Source organism: Podarcis cretensis, assembly GCF_951804945.1.
Source record: "Podarcis cretensis genome assembly, chromosome: 9".
Taxonomy (NCBI): Eukaryota; Metazoa; Chordata; class Lepidosauria; order Squamata; family Lacertidae; genus Podarcis; species Podarcis cretensis.
In genome coordinates this window covers 67,880,361-67,898,039 of record NC_137178.1, presented here as the reverse complement: position 1 = coordinate 67,898,039, position 17,679 = coordinate 67,880,361, and positions in this window count along the sequence as shown.

Below are 17,679 nucleotides of genomic sequence, written 5' to 3'. Positions count from 1 at the left end.
AGGGAATTCTCCTTTTTATACCTTTTTTCTTTTTCTTTGCCACCAACATAAATGGCAAGGGTGTTATTGTTTTGTTTGTTGCTATGCTACATATTTTTGTGTTTTAATATTGCAAGCTGCACCGTGATCCTGGGATGAAGGGCAGCATAGAAATTTTAAAAATAAATAAAACAAATATATTTAAAGCACATGACTTCCCCCCAAAGAATCATGGAAACTGTAGTTTAAGGATGCTTGAAATTATAGCTCTCTGCAGGGGAACCTACAGTTCCCAGGTTTCTTTGGGGAAAGACATGCACCCACATTTCACATCCTTCTCTGAGGTGAGCAGTTGGTTTAACTTCGTAACATCTTGCGTATGAAATCACATCCCAAAGTTTATTTACATCTTACTGAAATAGACAAAAGTTTATCAGATACATCGAAAATAATTTGATACTGGGGAAACAGTAGGACAAAATGTACAGGACAAAACATGGACGACTCAATCAAAGAAAACTATATTAACAATATAGCGCATCTGCTATTATCTGCAGGAAAATTACGATAAACCAAAGGCACCTTACAGAGACACTATTACTATTCCGTTTATGAAATCTTTTGTTTCAGACACATGACTTGTCTCCCTCAGTCTTCAACTGGATTGCTTTAGTAATAGTTATAATTATAGTTGTTTTAACTATAGGGATGCTTTTAATGTTTGATGTATAATAGTATTTTAATATTCTTTTGGAAGCCGCCCAGAGTGGCTGGGGAGGCCCAGCCAGATGGGCGGGGTATAAATAATAAATTATATTATTATTATTATTATAACCCACTGGTCAGTGACTCTTGCCTTCCTGCTCTTATTCTGGTTTGGTTTTTTATAAATATCGTATCTTGCTTTCATAATTTTGTATTGTAGCTATTTTTAAAATGCTGGTCTATGACTGCAATAAACTGAAACGAAACTAATACCTAGGGAAATTCCTTAAAATGATTACATCAGTGGCATGTTACACTGGTATGTCTGGCAAAGATAACAAATGCAAATACAGTGGTACCTCTAGTTACGAACTTAATTCATTCCAGAGGTCCATTCTTAACCTGAAACTGTTCTTAACTAGAGGTGTGCTTTCGCTAATGGGGCCTCTTGCTGCTGCTGCGCCGCCGGCACACGATTACCATTCTCATCCTGGGGCAAAGTTTTCAACTCCAGGACTTCCGGGTTAGCGCCTCCGGCAATGGCGGAGCTCCTCCGATCGGGAGGAACTTGCTCCATGGAAAGCAGGGTCTGAACCGCCACGGCGAAGGCGGAGACCCTTGGAAATCACAGGCGGAAGAGCCTGTGAACTTGGGATTCGGCTGGCACCTTTTGCGCCCCCCTACTCACGGGGAGACCCAGTATCGGGAATCCGGAGCGACGTGGGGTGAGCGGCGCGGTGCTTTGAATCGACCGCTTCTTTCACGGAGTGAAGCCGCATTGCTGCTGCCGGAGAGCGCTGACTTTTTCCTGTGGACAATTGGACTTTAAACAACAACCCGTGAGTAGAACGGAAAATTGGATTTCTAAATACTTTAATTTGGCATCGAACGGGGAAGGCTCAAAACAGGAAGTCCGCCTCCCCCTTTTGTAAATAGACTGAAGCAAAGTATTCATAAGCTAAGGTTATGCAAAGCTTCATGTAAGGGATCAAACTTCCATCGATTGAAACTATAAAACCCCCCTTGGAAGCAGGGGAAGAGGGGGAAAATTTTGACCAAGCGTGCCTGCAGGAGAGAGTGGAAAATTAAACTACCACGTCTCTGAACCTGGGAACGGGCTGCAAAAAGAAAAAAAAAGGAAAAAGTCCATTGACAGTGAACAGTACATATTTGACAGCTAGCTACAAGAGAAAGATACTGTTTCCATTGTCCGCTTCTGCGTTTTAAAAGAAGAAAAAGTAACTGAAAATTGATACTATTTTTCACCTTTGGAATTGTGTTGGAAAGGACTGAGTTTTTGAAACTGTTACAAGAGTGGAGTGGAGTCATCCAGCTGTAAGATAAAGACTGTGAGAAACCAGAATTTGACCTTGAACATCCCAAGAATGTCGGTTAGGGAAGATTTAGTGTCTGCACTTTATAAGACAAATTATTTGCTGGAAAAGCTTTATAAACAGATAGATGCTATGGCCACTAATGTTGTCATCTTGGGATCAAAAGTGGGTATCAACACAGAAGTTGTCAAGGATCCGGCACAGGAATTTATGATGACTGAACAAATCATTGAGAAGGAGAAAGAGAAAGTTGCTGTGGTCGAGCCTAGAGGAATACAGGGGGGAGCCTTGACCTTGCAGATGCAAATTGAGGATTACAAATTGAGGCCCTTTATGACTGAAACTAGAAAAAGCCAGATTTTGAAGATTGGAGCCTGGCCTGGTCTGGAAAAGGAAAGTTGGAGAGATTCCCTAATGCAGGGATCAATTGACTTTTGGGATATGGAGCTGGGTCAGGAGGAGATTGGGGCCTTTGGGACATTTGGATTTGGAGGATTTTTGAAACAAGATTTGGAACGCTTTATGGATCCTAGCTTTAACTATGGAAATCTGGCTGCCCTGTTAAGAAGGAATAAAGGCATTGTTGGGATGGAGCTCCCCCGAGATCTGCTTTTTAGCACTAAAGATTATGAAGAAGACCGGCAGAAGGGACGTGAAGGAGAGTTAAGAGCCTCGGATATAAGATCTCCAAGTTGATGGACTTTTTGGAGTTGACAGAAGGGACGGCAGAGGCCGAGACCAGGGAGAGGAGACGGTGGAAGAAGATTGGGAATTTAAAGTTTATATTTGGAAATTTTGTAAAATTTAATGAGGGAGAGAAAAATCGTGGAATGAAATTTTTATGACCCTAGTGGAAATGTTTTAAGAGTTTAAGTTCAAATAGATATATTAATTTTAAGGAGAAAAATAGGGAAAGGATTTGCTGAAATATTTAATTGAATTAGAATACAAAAAGGGGAGGTGGGAGGAGGTCAAGAAACAAGCAAATGAAAGATATACTATGTGAAGGTTTGATGTGTTTTTTGCTTTTGTTTTTCTTTTTTCTTTAACCTTTTTTTGTTTCTCTTTTTTTCTTATTTGTATGGTATTCTTTTTTTTCTTTTTCTTTTTTAATGTGATACATTGTTTTGTTTTTTGTTTAATTTGGTGTTTTTCTGTTTTATTTGTAACCTTCAAAACCTTAATAAATATTATTTTTTTTAAAAAAGTTTTCAACTCCAGGTAACTCTTCCAGGTTAGCAGAATTTGTAACCTGAAGTGTTTGTAACCTGAGGCATTTGTAACTCGAGGTACTACTGTACAGCCAACCAAAGACAGCCAACTACCCCCTAGGCCTGTCAGGAGTTCAGCCTACACTCGAGAAGGACCCTGGCAGAGACACATTCTCGACTGACATGTTCCCTCCCTCCTGGTCATTTGTTCGGGAGCTTCAAAAGCTTTCTTCAGCCTGAACATCACAGCGACTGATGCTAACCGACACCAGCACATTTAGAGATCCGCAGAATTTGTACACCTTGCATGACAGACCTCAGCAACTCAGCATTTTGGCTAATCTACTTTATTTACATATAAACACACAGGTTAGTGGAGTTTGTAACCTGAAGCATTTGTAACCTGAGGCGTTTGTAACTCGAGGTACCACTGTAATGCAGAAGTTTGAGAAAAACTGCAACCAGCAAAGTGAACATATGCATATGTCTTGGTCATGTCCTGTTGCATCACAGTTTTGGAGTATGATATTTGCATTACAGAAATGATGCAGTGGCTAGACTTCAACAATTTGGGGAGAACAATCTGAGAAAGTGACATGTAAGGAGCTAATGGTATTTATGTGTTTCCTATGTGTATCTACAGGGTAAGGTAAAAAGGTAAAGGACTCCTGGACTGTTAAGTCCAGTCAATGGCGACTATGGGGTTGCAGTGCTCATCTCGCTTCCAGGCTGAGAGAGAACCGGCGTTTGTCCACAGACAGCTTTCTGGGTCATGTGGCCAGCATGACTAAACTGCTTCTGGCGCAATGAGACACCATGGTGGAAACCAGAGCTCACAGAAATGCCGCTTACCTTCCTGCTGGAGCGGTACCTATTTATCTACTTGCACTTTGATGTGCTTTCGAACTACTAGGTTGGCAGGAGCTAGGACAGAGCAACAGGAGCTCACCCCGCCGCGGGGATTTGAACCACCAAGAGGTTCAGTGGTTTAGACCACAGCGCCACCCATGTCCCTGCAAACACCAGGGAGCTGTTGGTGTTAGTCTCCCCCCCAAAAAGCTAAGGTTTGTGAGGGATGTGGTACTGAAGCCCACCTGAAAGTGGGTTGAGACCCCCTGGTAGCCCTTGACCTGCTGTTTGAGGAGCAATGCTCTACAGCAGTTGTAGTATTAATGTAGCACAAAGGTGAAAAGCAACGCTTCACCTGATTTCTTTCCATCTAATCACGATCTGTGTAGTTTATGAAAACCGTGTGAAAAGAACTTGGCCATAGCAGGAGTCTTCTAAGAGCCAGATATTAACAGCAGCTTTTGCACTTAAAATTTTAGCATTTGCATTTCTAAAGCAACTTTCTCATTAGCATACAGGAGCACCGTACAGAGTTCAGTGACCAGAAGCTCTAAGCGGTAATTAAAAAGAAATTCTCAAATGACATCTAATTAAAAATGGTTTGGGGCAAAATGAATTATGAACCTAGTCTTCAGGTTTTTTCCTTACAGCATCCATCCTCCTGATGTCGGATGGAAGTTAACTTGCAAAAGTGACTATTGGAACAGTAGAAACCTCTGGCAGTTGCTGACTTCAGAAGTTAGTAGAGAGCAATCAACAATAGTCTGCAACTTTTGGATTATCTTGCCATTTGGGTATCGCTTCTCGGCCTTTTGGCTAAGATCAAGCGTAGCCCAGGAAGTCTTCTGCTAGCAAAGAATGCAGTACAATGCTTTTGAATAAGTAATGAATTATCTCACTTCAACTTCATAATTATTTCATAACTGTTTTATTGGTTTTACGTAATTTTATACTTTAACCATTTCAAAACATTAAAATAAAATGTTCTTTCAAACCTTCGGACCTCCTTCCCTCCCTCCATGGGTTCCATTTCCAAAGAGAATATATTATTATTATTTCTTTTTCTGCATCTTTTGCCATTATCTATCTGTTATATATTCATAGTTTCCAAAGTTCATTTCACATTACAAGTGTCATTGTATCCCTGCCAATGTTTTTCACTATTTACAGTGTTCTTTTAAGTATGTTAAAAAATTATTCCAGTCTTTTAGAAATACTTGATCTTCCGGGTTTCTGATCTTTCCGGTCAGTCTCGACGTCTCTGAATATTCCATTAACTTAGTCTGCCATTCTTCTCTAGTCAGCACTTCTCCCTCCTTCCATCTCTGGGCTAGAAGAATTCTCGCTGCCCTCACTGCGTACATGAACAGTCTCTTATCTTATTTTGGTATCTCTTCACCTATTATACCTAACAAAAAGGCTTCTGGTTTTTTAACAAAAAGTTTTCTTTAATATTTTCTTTAACTTATTATATATCATTTCCCAGAAAGCTTTTGTTGTTGTTTAGTCGTTTTGTCGTGTCCGACTCTTCGTGACCCCATGGACCAGAGCACACCAGGCACTCCTGTCTTCCACTGCCTCCCGCAGTTTGGTCAAACTCATGCTGGTAGCTTCGAGAACACTATCCAACCATCTCGTCCTCTGTTGTCCCCTTCTCCTTGTGCCCTCCATCTTTCCCAACATCAGGGTCTTTTCCAGGGAGTCTTCTCTTCTCATGAGGTGGCCAAAGTATTGGAGCCTCAGCTTCAGGATCTGTCCTTCCAGTGAGCACTCAGGGCTGATTTCCTTAAGAATGGAGAGGTTTGATCTTCTTGCAGTCCATGGGACTCTCAAGAGTCTCCTCCAGCACCATAATTCAAAAGCATCAATTCTTTTTTTTTATAAATAATATTTATTCAAATTTTAAAGGTTACAAAAAGAATCAAAAAAGAAAAGAAAACAGTACATAAAAGTAAATCACATCCAGGAAAAAGTAAAAGAGCGAAAACAGAAAAAAAAAGTTAAAAATACATACAGTCAAAAAGTCAAAAAGAAAAAAGAACAAGTCAAACCTTTACATATTTTCCTTTCTTTAACTTATTTCCTTGACTTCCTCACACCTCCCCTCTTTATATTCTAGTTCAGATAGGTATTTCAGCAAATCCTTCATCTTGTTTTTATCCTAATAATTTATCTTGATATCCTGTAATTTTTCATTCTCTCTTTCACCAATTATCCACCCATTTTTACTTTATTTAATCTTATTTCTCATTAAAACTGATATATTTGAACTTATTCTCTTAAGACGTTTCCCCTAGGGTTATAAAAATTTCATTCCATGATTTTTCCATTTTTCATCAATTTTTTTTTTTTTAAAAAATCTCAATATATACATTTTAAATTCCCAATTTTCTTCCACCGTCTCCCCTCCCTGGTCTTGGCCCCTACCAACAGTTCCATCAACCTCCAACAGCCAATCAACCTGGAGATCTTAAATCCGAGGCTCTTAACTCTTCTTCATGTCCCGTCTGCCGATCTTCTTGATAATCTTTGGTATTAAAAAACAGTTCTCGGAGGGGCTCCAACCCAACGATGATCATATTCCTTCTTAGCAAGTCTGCCAGATTTCCATAATTAAAGGTAGGGCCCATAAAGTATTCCAAGCCTTGCTTCAAACTTCTTCCAAGTCCAAAGGCCCCAAATACTCCAATCTCCTCCTGGCTCAAATTCATATCCCAAAAGTCATTTGATCCCCACATAAGGTGATCTCTCGACCTTTCATTTTCCAAATCAAGCCAGGCTCCCATCTCCAAAACCTGGCTTCTCTTAATTACCGTCATATAAGGCCTCAACTTATAATCCTCCATTTGCCTCTGTAGGGTTAAGGCTCCCCCTTGCTTCACTTTCACAACAACTCTCTCCTTCTCTGGTTCTTCAATGTGTTCCATTGAAAAGGATTCCTGTGCCGGATTCTTGTCAACTTCTTTGCTGATGCCCACTTTTGTTCCCAAAATATCAATGCTGGTAGCCATGGCATCTATCTGTTCATGCAGCTGTCCCAGCAGATAAAATGTCCTATTCAGTACAGACACTACTTCCTTCCCAACAGACATCCTTAAAGTGTTCAAGGTCAAAGCTGGTTTCTCAGGGCCTTTATTTTTAAAACCAATTTCCCAGCTGCATTCTTGTAACAATGTCCCAAAACTCCCTCTAGAGGGAAGCAGTCTCCATTTATCAATCCTTCCAGCACAGTCCCAAAAGTCCCAAAGGTAAATTAGTAACAATTCCAATTACCTTTCCTTCTTTTTAAGCGCAGAAGAGGACAATGGAAACAAAGTCTATCTTTTGTATCTTGACAGCTAGCTGTCAAATTTATCTATTCACTGTCAATGGGCTCCTCGCGGACCGCTCCCAGGTTTAGAGACGTGGCGCTTCAATTCTTAAATTTTCACCTTCTCCTGTAGGGTTCCCTTGTTTCCAAAGGAGATATTAATAATATTTTCAATCAGTGGAGTTTTAATCCTTTACGTAGGACTTTCCAAGACCTTAGTTAACAAGTTCTTTGCTTCAATCTATTTACAAAAAGAGAAGGTGGACTTCCTGTTTAGACCTTCCCCGTTCAATGCCAAATTAAGTTATTTTAAAAGTCCAATTTCCCATTCTACTCACGGGTTGTTGTTTAAAATCCAATTGTCCACAGGAAAAAGTCAGCGCTCTCCGGCAACGGCTGTGCGGCTTCACTCCGTAAAAATAGCGGTCGATTCAAAACACCGTGCCGCTCGCCCCACGTCGCTTCGGATCCCCAAAAAAGGGGTTTCCCTGCGAGTAGGGGGGCGCTCCTGGTGTCAGCCGAATCCCACGTTCCCAGGCTTCCTCCGCCTGGGATTTTTAAGGGGTCTTCGCCTTCGCTGCGGCGGCAAGACCCGAATTTCACAGAGCGGGTTCCTCTCAGTCAGAGGAATTCCGCCATTGCCGATGGCGCTAACCCGGAAGTCCGCCCCAAAGCATCAATTCTTTGGCACTCCTCAACTACTTAATTATTAACTTTCTTGAAGAGCATTATCTGGTGGGCAAAGAACTGGTCCATTTTTCACATTATTCTCTCCCAGCTCTGTGTGCTAAAGGTGATCTTATTGTATAGTACTGACCCCTGGGAATCTTAGTACATAGCACTAGCCATAGTGGAGCACCACTTGGAAATCCAGTCCCCTTCCTTTCCCAAAGTAAACATACCTGGGAACTAGCAGAGGTTTACATAAGAATACACACAAAATTTTCTTTGTATGCTTCCTTTCCACATTTCAAAGCATGCTCCAGGTGGCTTGCAACATGAAAAATATACATAACTGCAAGATAACAAAAGTAGTTACCAATAATAAAGAAAGCACCGATGAACGCGCAACCAAACTGAACGATTTCCAGATAAATCACAAGATCTAAAATGAAGATACAAAAAAACCCAACAGCTACAACCCCACCAACAAACCCTGCAAACAACACCCCAGCCCAAGAAACTGCTTGGTAGCCTCAGCTTTTGTAGCTGGAGAACTACATGCTCTGGTTATCTCCCGCTTGGACTACTGCAATGCGCTCCATGTGGGGCTACCTTTGAAGGTGACCCAGAAACTGCAACTAATCCAGAATGCGGCAGCTAGAGTGGTGACTGGGAGTGGCCACCAGGACCATATAACACCGGTCCTAAAAGACTTACAGTGGCTCCCAGTACGTTTCCAAGCCCAAGCAAAGTGTTGGTGCTGATCTTTAAAGCCCTAAATGGCCTCGGCCCAGTATACCTGAAGGAGCGTCTCCACCCCCATTGTTCAGCCCGGACACTGAGGTCCAGCACGGAGGGCCTTCTAGTGGTTCCCTCACTATGAGAAGTGAGGTTACAGGGAAGCAGGCAGAGGGCCTTCTCGGTGGTGGCGCCCGCCCTGTGGAACACCCTCCCATCAGATGTCAAGGAAATAAACAACTATCTGACTTTTAGAAGACATCTGAAGGCAGCCCTGTTTAGGGAAGTTTTTAATGTTTGATGTTTTACTGTATTTTTAATATTTTGTTGGAAGCTGCCCACATGGGTGGGGTGTAAATAAATTATTATTATTATTATTATTAGTCTGGGTCCTGCCCTCTCAGGCCAGGTGGGAAAAGGCCTGCAAGGCAGGGGAGCTACAAACAGGGAACCCCCCCCTATAAATAAGTCATAAATTAAATCATCATAACAAAACAAAAAAATTCCTCTATGTAAAATCACATAGACAAAGTTATGTGCTCTACAGCACCATCTGGTGTTGCATGTTTATAATGCAGTTATAGTATTTTAACACGGCTAATGCAGCTGATTCCCAGGACTCACAGCCAAGAAAATCTCTCAGGATGGCTAGATATGGTTCAGAGCAGCAACCATATACATTTTGTCTAAGAAGCAACTTAGGAACCAAGCCACTATTTATTCATTTTACATCAGCTATTTTCTTAAAGAAGGACCACAGCCAATTATGGGAGAAAGTGTTCTTTAAGTGAACAGGATTGAGCCTTGGAAATTCATTTTTTTTTTTATAATAATTTTTATTCGTTTTTCAAATAGATAACAAAAATACCACAAAACAACATAATTTCCAGCTGATCGTTTCATACCCTTCTTTCTTTTGACTTCCCCATACCTCCCCATCCCTGCATTCTTGTTTAGTGATTCTTTAGCAACCCTTAGGTCCATTATCTTAATTCCCTTTCATAAAAGTTCCTTTAGTTTTTTTTTTTGATTACTGCTGCAATTTCTTTACCTCTTACCCCCTGACATCTTAACATTCGTCAATTTTACAATTGTTCTTGAGATATATTTTAAATTTCTTCCAGTCCTCTTCCACTGTCTCTTTCCCCTGGTCACGGATTCTGCCCGTCATCTTGGCCAGTCCCATAAAGTCAATCACCTTTGTTTGCCATTCTTCCAGAGTAGGTAGTTCTTGCGTCTTCCAATACTTTGCCAGTAGAATTCTTGCTGCTGTGGTGGCATACATAAAGAAAATCCTATCCTTCTTTAACACCAATTGGCCAACCATGCCCAAGAGAAAAGCCTCTGGTTTCTTAGGAAAAGTCCACCTAAGGACCTTCTTAATTTCATTATAGATCATTTCCCAGAAAGCTTTAATCTTTGGGCAGGTCCACCAAAGGTGGTAAAAAGTGCCTTCAGTCTCATTACATTTCCAACACTTATTGTTAGGCAAATGATAAATTTTTGCAAGCTTGACTGGGGTCATGTACCACCGATAGATCATTTTCATAATATTTTCTTTTAAAGCATTACATGCAGTAAATTTGATACCGGTGGTCCATAACTGTTCCCAGTCAGCAAACATAATATCATGACCGATATCTTGTGCCCATTTAATCATAGCTGATTTCACCGTTTCATCCTGTGTATTCCATTTCAACAGCAAGTTATACATTTTTGATAAATTCTTAGTATTGGGTTCCAACAGTTCTGTTTCTAATTTTGACTTCTCTTTCTGAAATCCTATTTTTCTGTCCTGTTTAAATGTCTCATTTATCTGATGATAATGCAACCAATCTCGAACCTTAGGCTTTAGTTTCTCATAACTCTGAAGTTTCACCCTTTCACCATCATATTCTAAAATTTCATAATATTTTGGCCATTTAGAGTCCATATTAAGCTTTTTTACTTCCCTAGCTTCCATTGGTGACACCCACCTAGGGGTTTTACTTTCCAGCAGATCTTTATATCTAATCCAAACATTATACAATGCTTTCCTTACAATATGGTTTTTAAAACTTTTGTACACCTTTACCTTGTCATACCATAAATATGCATGCCAACCAAATCTATTGTCGTACCCTTCCAGGTCCAAAATGTCAGTGTTCTCAAGAAGTAGCCAGTGTTTCAACCAGCAGAAAGCTGCCGATTCATAGTAAAGTCTTAAGTCCGGCAGGGCAAACCCCCCTCTATCCTTTGCATCAGTTAAAATCTTAAATTTAATTCTGGGCTTTTTGCCCTGCCAGACAAATTTTGATATGTCTTTCTGCCACTTCTTGAAACAATCCATCCTGTCCAAAATCTGTAACGTCTGAAATAAAAACAGCATTCTAGGCAATACATTCATCTTAATAGTAGCAATTCGGCCTAACAAGGAAAGTTTCAACCTTGACCATATTTCCAGATCTTTCTTAACCTCTGCCCAAGTTTTTTCATAATTATCCTTAAATAAATTCACATTCTTGGATGTTAAGTTTAACCCCAGGTATTTTACCCTTTTTGTTATTTCCAGGCCTGTTTCATTCTGAAAACTCTCTCTTTCTTCCATTGTTAAGTTTTTTTCCAACACTTTCGTTTTTTGTTTGTTCAATTTAAAACCTGCTACTCGACCAAATATTTCAATTAATTCTAATACTCTTTTAGTACTAGTGTCTGGCTGTTGCAAAGTCAATACTAGGTCATCTGCAAATGCTCTTAACTTGTAATGTCTAACTCCGACCTGAACTCCTTTAACCAACTGGTCCTTTCTAATCATGTTTAACAAAACCTCCAGGACTGATATAAAAAGCAAAGGGGATATTGGGCATCCCTGCCGTGTACCTTTTTCTATGGGTATTTCTTCTGTAACCACATTGTTTACAATTAGCTTGGCCTTTTGTTGAGAATATATTGCACCTATACCGTTTTCAAAACCTTGGCCTACCCCCATCCCTTGGAGATTTTTTTTCATAAAAGTCCAGCAGATATTGTCAAAGGCTTTCTCCGCGTCTACAAAAATCAAGACTGCTTTCCTGTTAATGTCAACATCTAGCAATTCTAAAATGTCTATAATGTTCCTCACATTGTCTGACATATATCTCCCTGGGAGAAAGCCTGTTTGGTCCTTATGAATCTCCTCTATCAACACTCTTTTCAATCTTTTTGCCAAAATGTCTGCAAAAATTTTGTAATCCACATTGAGCAAAGATATAGGGCGGTAGTTTCTAACCTGGTTCTTCTCAGCTTCTGTCTTCGGTATAAGTGAGATAAAAGCCTCTTTCCACGATTCAGGTGCCTTTTTCCCCTTCAGGATTTCATTGCAAACTTCCTTCAATGGTTGTATTAAACATTCTTTCAGCATCTTGTAGTATTTAGCCGTCAGGCCATCTGGTCCTGGTGATTTTCCCAATTTCATATTTTGAATGGCACCCTCTATTTCTTGTTCTGTTATTTCCTCATTTAGAGTCCTTTTACTTTGTTCTGGAATTTTTGGTAAACCGTATTTTCTGATGAATTCTTCTATTTCTTGTTCATTAATTGGCCCTTGTGCATACAATTTCTTAAAAAAGCTTTGAAAGCAATTGTTTATCTCATTAGGTTTGTGGATAATTTTCCCATCCATTTCTAAACTGGTTACCGTGTTCATTTTCTGCCTTTTCTTCAATTGCCATGACAGAAGTTTCCCACACTTGTCCGCTGATTCGAAGGTTCTTTGTCTCATTTGCTTTATCTTCCATTCTATTTGTTGGTTCATGAGCTCCATGTACTGCATCTGATAAAACTTTATTTCTCTCAGAATCTCATGAGACTTTGGTTTGGACCTCAATTTCTTCTCTCCTTCTTTTATTTTTTCTAGGATTTTTTCCTTCCTCTCATTTTGTTGCTTCCTCTTTATAGAGTTCTGTTGAATTAGGAAACCTCGCATCACGGCTTTGCTTGCGTCCCAAATTATTCTTTTCTCCACATCTGTTTTCCTGTTAATCTCGAAATAATCTTTTAATGTTTTAAGGGCCTTCTTATGGATCTCTTCATCCTTAAATAGGGTGTCATTCATTCTCCATCTAAAGGATCCAGTTGTTGTTAGTTTCATCTCCATCTTCACCGCATTATGGTCGGAGCAAGTTTTTGGGCATATTTCTACTTTTTTTTGTTCTTGACGCCAGACTACTAGAAATCCAAATTTGGTCTATTCTTGTCCATGTCATTTTTGCCTCAGAGAAGAAAGTTCCCTCTCTCTCTAGAGGATTCCTTGTTCTCCAAATATCAATCAAGTCCATAGTTTCAGTCATTTCAAAAAAGATCTTTGGTAGTCTCCCTTCTTTTGAGATCACTTGTCTCTGTGCCTTATCCATGTTTGTTGAGACAACTCCATTCATATCCCCCATCATTACGATTTTATAGTCTATGAAATCAACTAGTGTCTCATGCAACTTCTTAAAGAATTCGGCCTTCCCCTCATTTGGGGCATATACTCCAACAATCAGGATTTTTTCTCCTTGAATTTGTATTTCAATTGCCAGGTATCTTCCTTGTTCATCTTTAAATATCAATTTTGGGGCCAATTTTTCCTTTGCATAGATCACCACACCTCTTTTCTTCACTTTGTCTGATGAAATAAATTCTTGACCAAGTTTCTTATTTGTCAATAATTTCCTGTTTATCCTGGCAATATGGGTTTCTTGCAAACATATTATATCTAATTGTTCTCTCTTCAAGATGTGAAAAACTTGTCGTCTTTTTCGAGGAAGGTTCAAGCCATTACAGTTCCAACTAAGAAGTTGCAGAGACATTTTGTGTTTAGGTAGCTGTTCCTCCAACTGCTCCAAGCTTCTGTTCTTCCTCCGATGGTGGTGGTAAAAGTCCAAATGATAGATTTGCTATATCAGGTGGTTCTTTCTCCTCTGCAGTTCCTTTCTGCAAATCCTCCAGGTATCTCTCCAGAAATTGTTCTTTGTCCTGAATTGTTTTTATTTTGATCTTTCTTCCTTTAAAGTTAAAGGATAGTCCTTGTGGGAACTCCCATCTGAATGGTATGGTATTTTTCTTCAGCAGGTCTGCTAGGTTCTTATAGTAGGTCCTCACCTCTAAAATATATTTGGGGATGTCCCTAAAAATCTGTATCTGACAGTTTTGGATCACCAGTGCCTTTTGATAATGCAAGTTCAATATTCTATCTCTTTCTTCTTTTGATCTCAGTGTAATTAGACAATCCCTTGGTTTCTTGTCCTGCCTCCTGCCCAGCCGAAAGGCTGTTGTTATCTCAAATTCTTCATCTTCCGCCCATTCCTCATGCCAAAAGGCTGCAAAATTCTCTGTAAGGAATTCCACAAGATTTTCCCCTTCCCCTTCAGGAACCAATCTAAGTTTTAGATTCTTCTCTTTCCTCTGAAGTTCCAATAAGGAGAGGGCTGCATCATGCTCATTAACTTTCTTAATAATAGGCCCAAACTTTTCCCTTGTCTCTTCAGCCGTAGTTTTTGCACTTTCTGCAATCTTTCGTGTTTCAGCACTCTCCTGGATTAATCTATTTATAGAATCTGTGTTAGATTTTACACTAGCTGTATTAGCATCTAGTCTTGTTGTCAATTCTGTTAATTTTTTGGAGTTCTCTGTCGATAGCTTTGTCAGTGCTTCCAGAGATTGATTTATTTTAAGGAGTGCCTGTGTCATAGGATCCATAGAAGCTGCTGTTTTTTCCTGTGCAGCTGGTGCAGTTCCTGATATAGAGCCCCTTTTCTTCTGGAATTGTTTTGCTTTCTGCCTTGTTACTATCTCTTCTGTAGGGCCACTCATATCCTCAAGGTCGTTTTCACAGAGTTAGTTTCCAAGTGGAAAATCCCACTGTTGCTTCTCCTGATGCAACAGTTTCACTTAAGACCCTCTAGAGGGAGCATTCAATTGTATCCAAATGGCAGGGAAAAGAGAAAGAAGCAGGAAAGTATAACAGTAGCCATTAAACTCCAATGTCCAAACCACAAAGTCTCTGTCTTCTATGCAACCAAAATGCAACAGGGTGAAATCTAAGTTCCAGTAACTTTGTTACAAACAAGCCCCCACTTTAGAAAGTTTGGCAGTTTGACAGTTCATCCCAGTGTCTTGTTTGGGCAGCCCGTCCTGGGGGGGTTTTGACAGTGGAAGGTCTTATTTTCAAAGTAATTTTACAGCAGGTAAAGAATGTCTCAATCCTTTCCCCCCTTCTCCTGCCTGTCGGGGGGGAAATTTAGTCCGATGTCAGTTTGACAGCTTAAAAAAAAAGGAAAGTTCCCTTCAAATGCAGCTTGATTTTTCGTTGCTTTGTTTCTCCTGCAGCTCCGGGGAGGCAGACTTCCTTAATTTATGCCTTTCCCGTTTTCAGCCAAATTTCTTATTTTAATGTCCCGTCAATTTCCAATCTTACTCACGGGTGTTGTAGTCAATTTCCAGTTACAGGAAGGAATCGGCGCTCTCCGTTAATGGTGACGCGGCTTCACTCCGCTAGCTGGGTGACGACTCTCAGCACCGCGCTTACCCCGATGCCGCTCAGAAGCCTTTAAAAAGGCTCCTTCACAGTGCCGGGGGGCGCAAAAGGTGCCCACCGAATCTCCTTTGTTCACAGGCTCCGCGCCTGTGATTTTAGGGGTCCCCCGCTGAGCCTTGGAAATTCAGACTGATAATAGTACCTTTGAGAATATTTTTCTCCTTGTACCATTGGGTGTGACCCATTTTTAAATAATAAAAAGAGTTACCTGCACAAGAGCTCATTCATCCAGCTACGCTTTCTAACAGAATTGATGACAGTGTTGAAATTTTGCAGAATGCAAAAGATGTAGTCATTTTCTTTGTCCACAGCTCTTTAATGGGTATTTTTCAAATTGCCTAATTACTGTAGCTAAGAGCAATATGTCGACATCAATAGTGGGACAATGGGGAGGAGGGGAAAATGGAATCTAATGGAGCCTAACTGTATCCGTGCCACACAAATTCAGGATTAAAAACTGACTGCTTCAGGCAGCAAAGAGGAGAACGGTTGCTCTTAGACCAACATAGAATTCCAGATGCTCTGTTGGAATCCCAGGATGAGCAGTGTCAACTGATGTCAAATGCTGCTGGAAGATCTAACAGTAATAAGCCCAGGAAACAGGAAGTCCCTGCAGAAAGCAGGTGATTAGTGATTCTCCACAGGGCAGCCTCCATGCCGCAAAACAACTTTGCAAGCCTGAAGGAAATTTTTTTGCGAGGAGGGGAAGCGAAATTAGCTTGGACTGCATTCGACTTGAAACTGTGCAGGCAAAAATTCTGCTTTATATGCATCTCAGCATGGAAATATTCTTTAGGCAGGGCTGTCATTATGGGTGGCACATTACAGAGCAGCACAGAGAAATGAAAACAGGGGGGGAAATGGGTCCCTGCTCTAATGAGCTTACAATCTATGTTAGAGACCAGGGTAACGATGGGTGAAAATGAGGAAATCTTTCCTGGGCATGGCCTGAAGGGGTATGAGACAGGAACCACACTGAAGCTAAGCCAAACCTAAATCTGTATTGTTTAGCCAAAGGCTATCACCTTTAGGAGTACAATAACAAAAAAACAATGAGATGCACTATTTAGGGTATGACTGAAACATGACCTAATAACACAGTCAGTTACAATATCCAGGACATATCCATGACTTTTACAATAATAAACATCTGTCACACTGTTTGCCAAAATTGACTACAACAGAACCTGACCCATTATAATTTAATTCAACAGCCTCTTACAATATATAGCATTCTTCCTGCTCCTTCATCTTGGCAGTAAATTTCAGCCCATTTCTTTTTAATAGACTAAAACTGCACTAAAAACTAGAGCAAATATTATTCAGTGGGTCTGATTTACCAGGACACAGACCTATAGGTCTACACAGACCCAATCTCTTTTGTTCTCGAACTGCTCAGCTATAGATTTCTGACTAGGGGAACTACTTGTACAACTTGATTTGATCTAGACTATCCGCAAAGATACCTCTAAGAGAACCCCTCTGAACCGCCCTGACATAACTGCCGTGGGGAAGGTATTCACTATTACCACTCGGTTATTCTGATGCTTTGGGGATGTAACACCAGGTACAAAGTCTTACTCCTGTCAGCAATCAGGTTGCAGCATTCTGCACTAACTGCCACTTCTGGATGAAGAGCGAGGGACGCCCCACATAGAGCGCATTGCAGTAATCCAGTCTTGAAGTCTCTCTTCTCTTTGGCGATCGCTCATAGCCAAGTAAGATTGTCTTCCATAAACACGGTTTTAACAGTGAGTCTGTAAATGACTGTGGAGGCCAATTCTGGATCCACACGTCCTTCCACAGTGGGGACACAGGTTTCTAGGTGGGAGTTGATCACGGTGAGGGTTTGCCAAGTGTGCCTCCCTCTTAGCATTGTTTCTCCCCTTTGTCCTGAGTTCGAGCGTCTTCAAAATCCATGACATCTTTGGCAAAGGCTGTTCTCCAATTGGAGCACTCACAGGCCAGTGTTTCCCAATATTTGGTGTTTATACTACATTTTTTTAGATTTGCCTTGAGGGAGTCTTTAAACCTCTTTTGTTGACCACCAGCATTACGCTTTCCATTTTTAAGTTCAGAATAGAGTAGTTGCATTGGAAGACAATAATCAGGTATCCGCACAACATGACCAGTCCAGCGATGTTGATATTGAAGAATCATTGCTTCAACACTGGTGATCTTTGCTTCTTCCAGTATACTGGCATTAGTTCGCCTGTCTTGCAGTAACCAACACATTATATACATTATGTTATCAAATTGTCCAGTTTTTCTCTCTTTTCAAACCTTGGAAAATCTGACTTTTGGAAGGGCTATTGACAGGGTAGCTTGCTTTAGTTATCTACACTTTAGTGATAT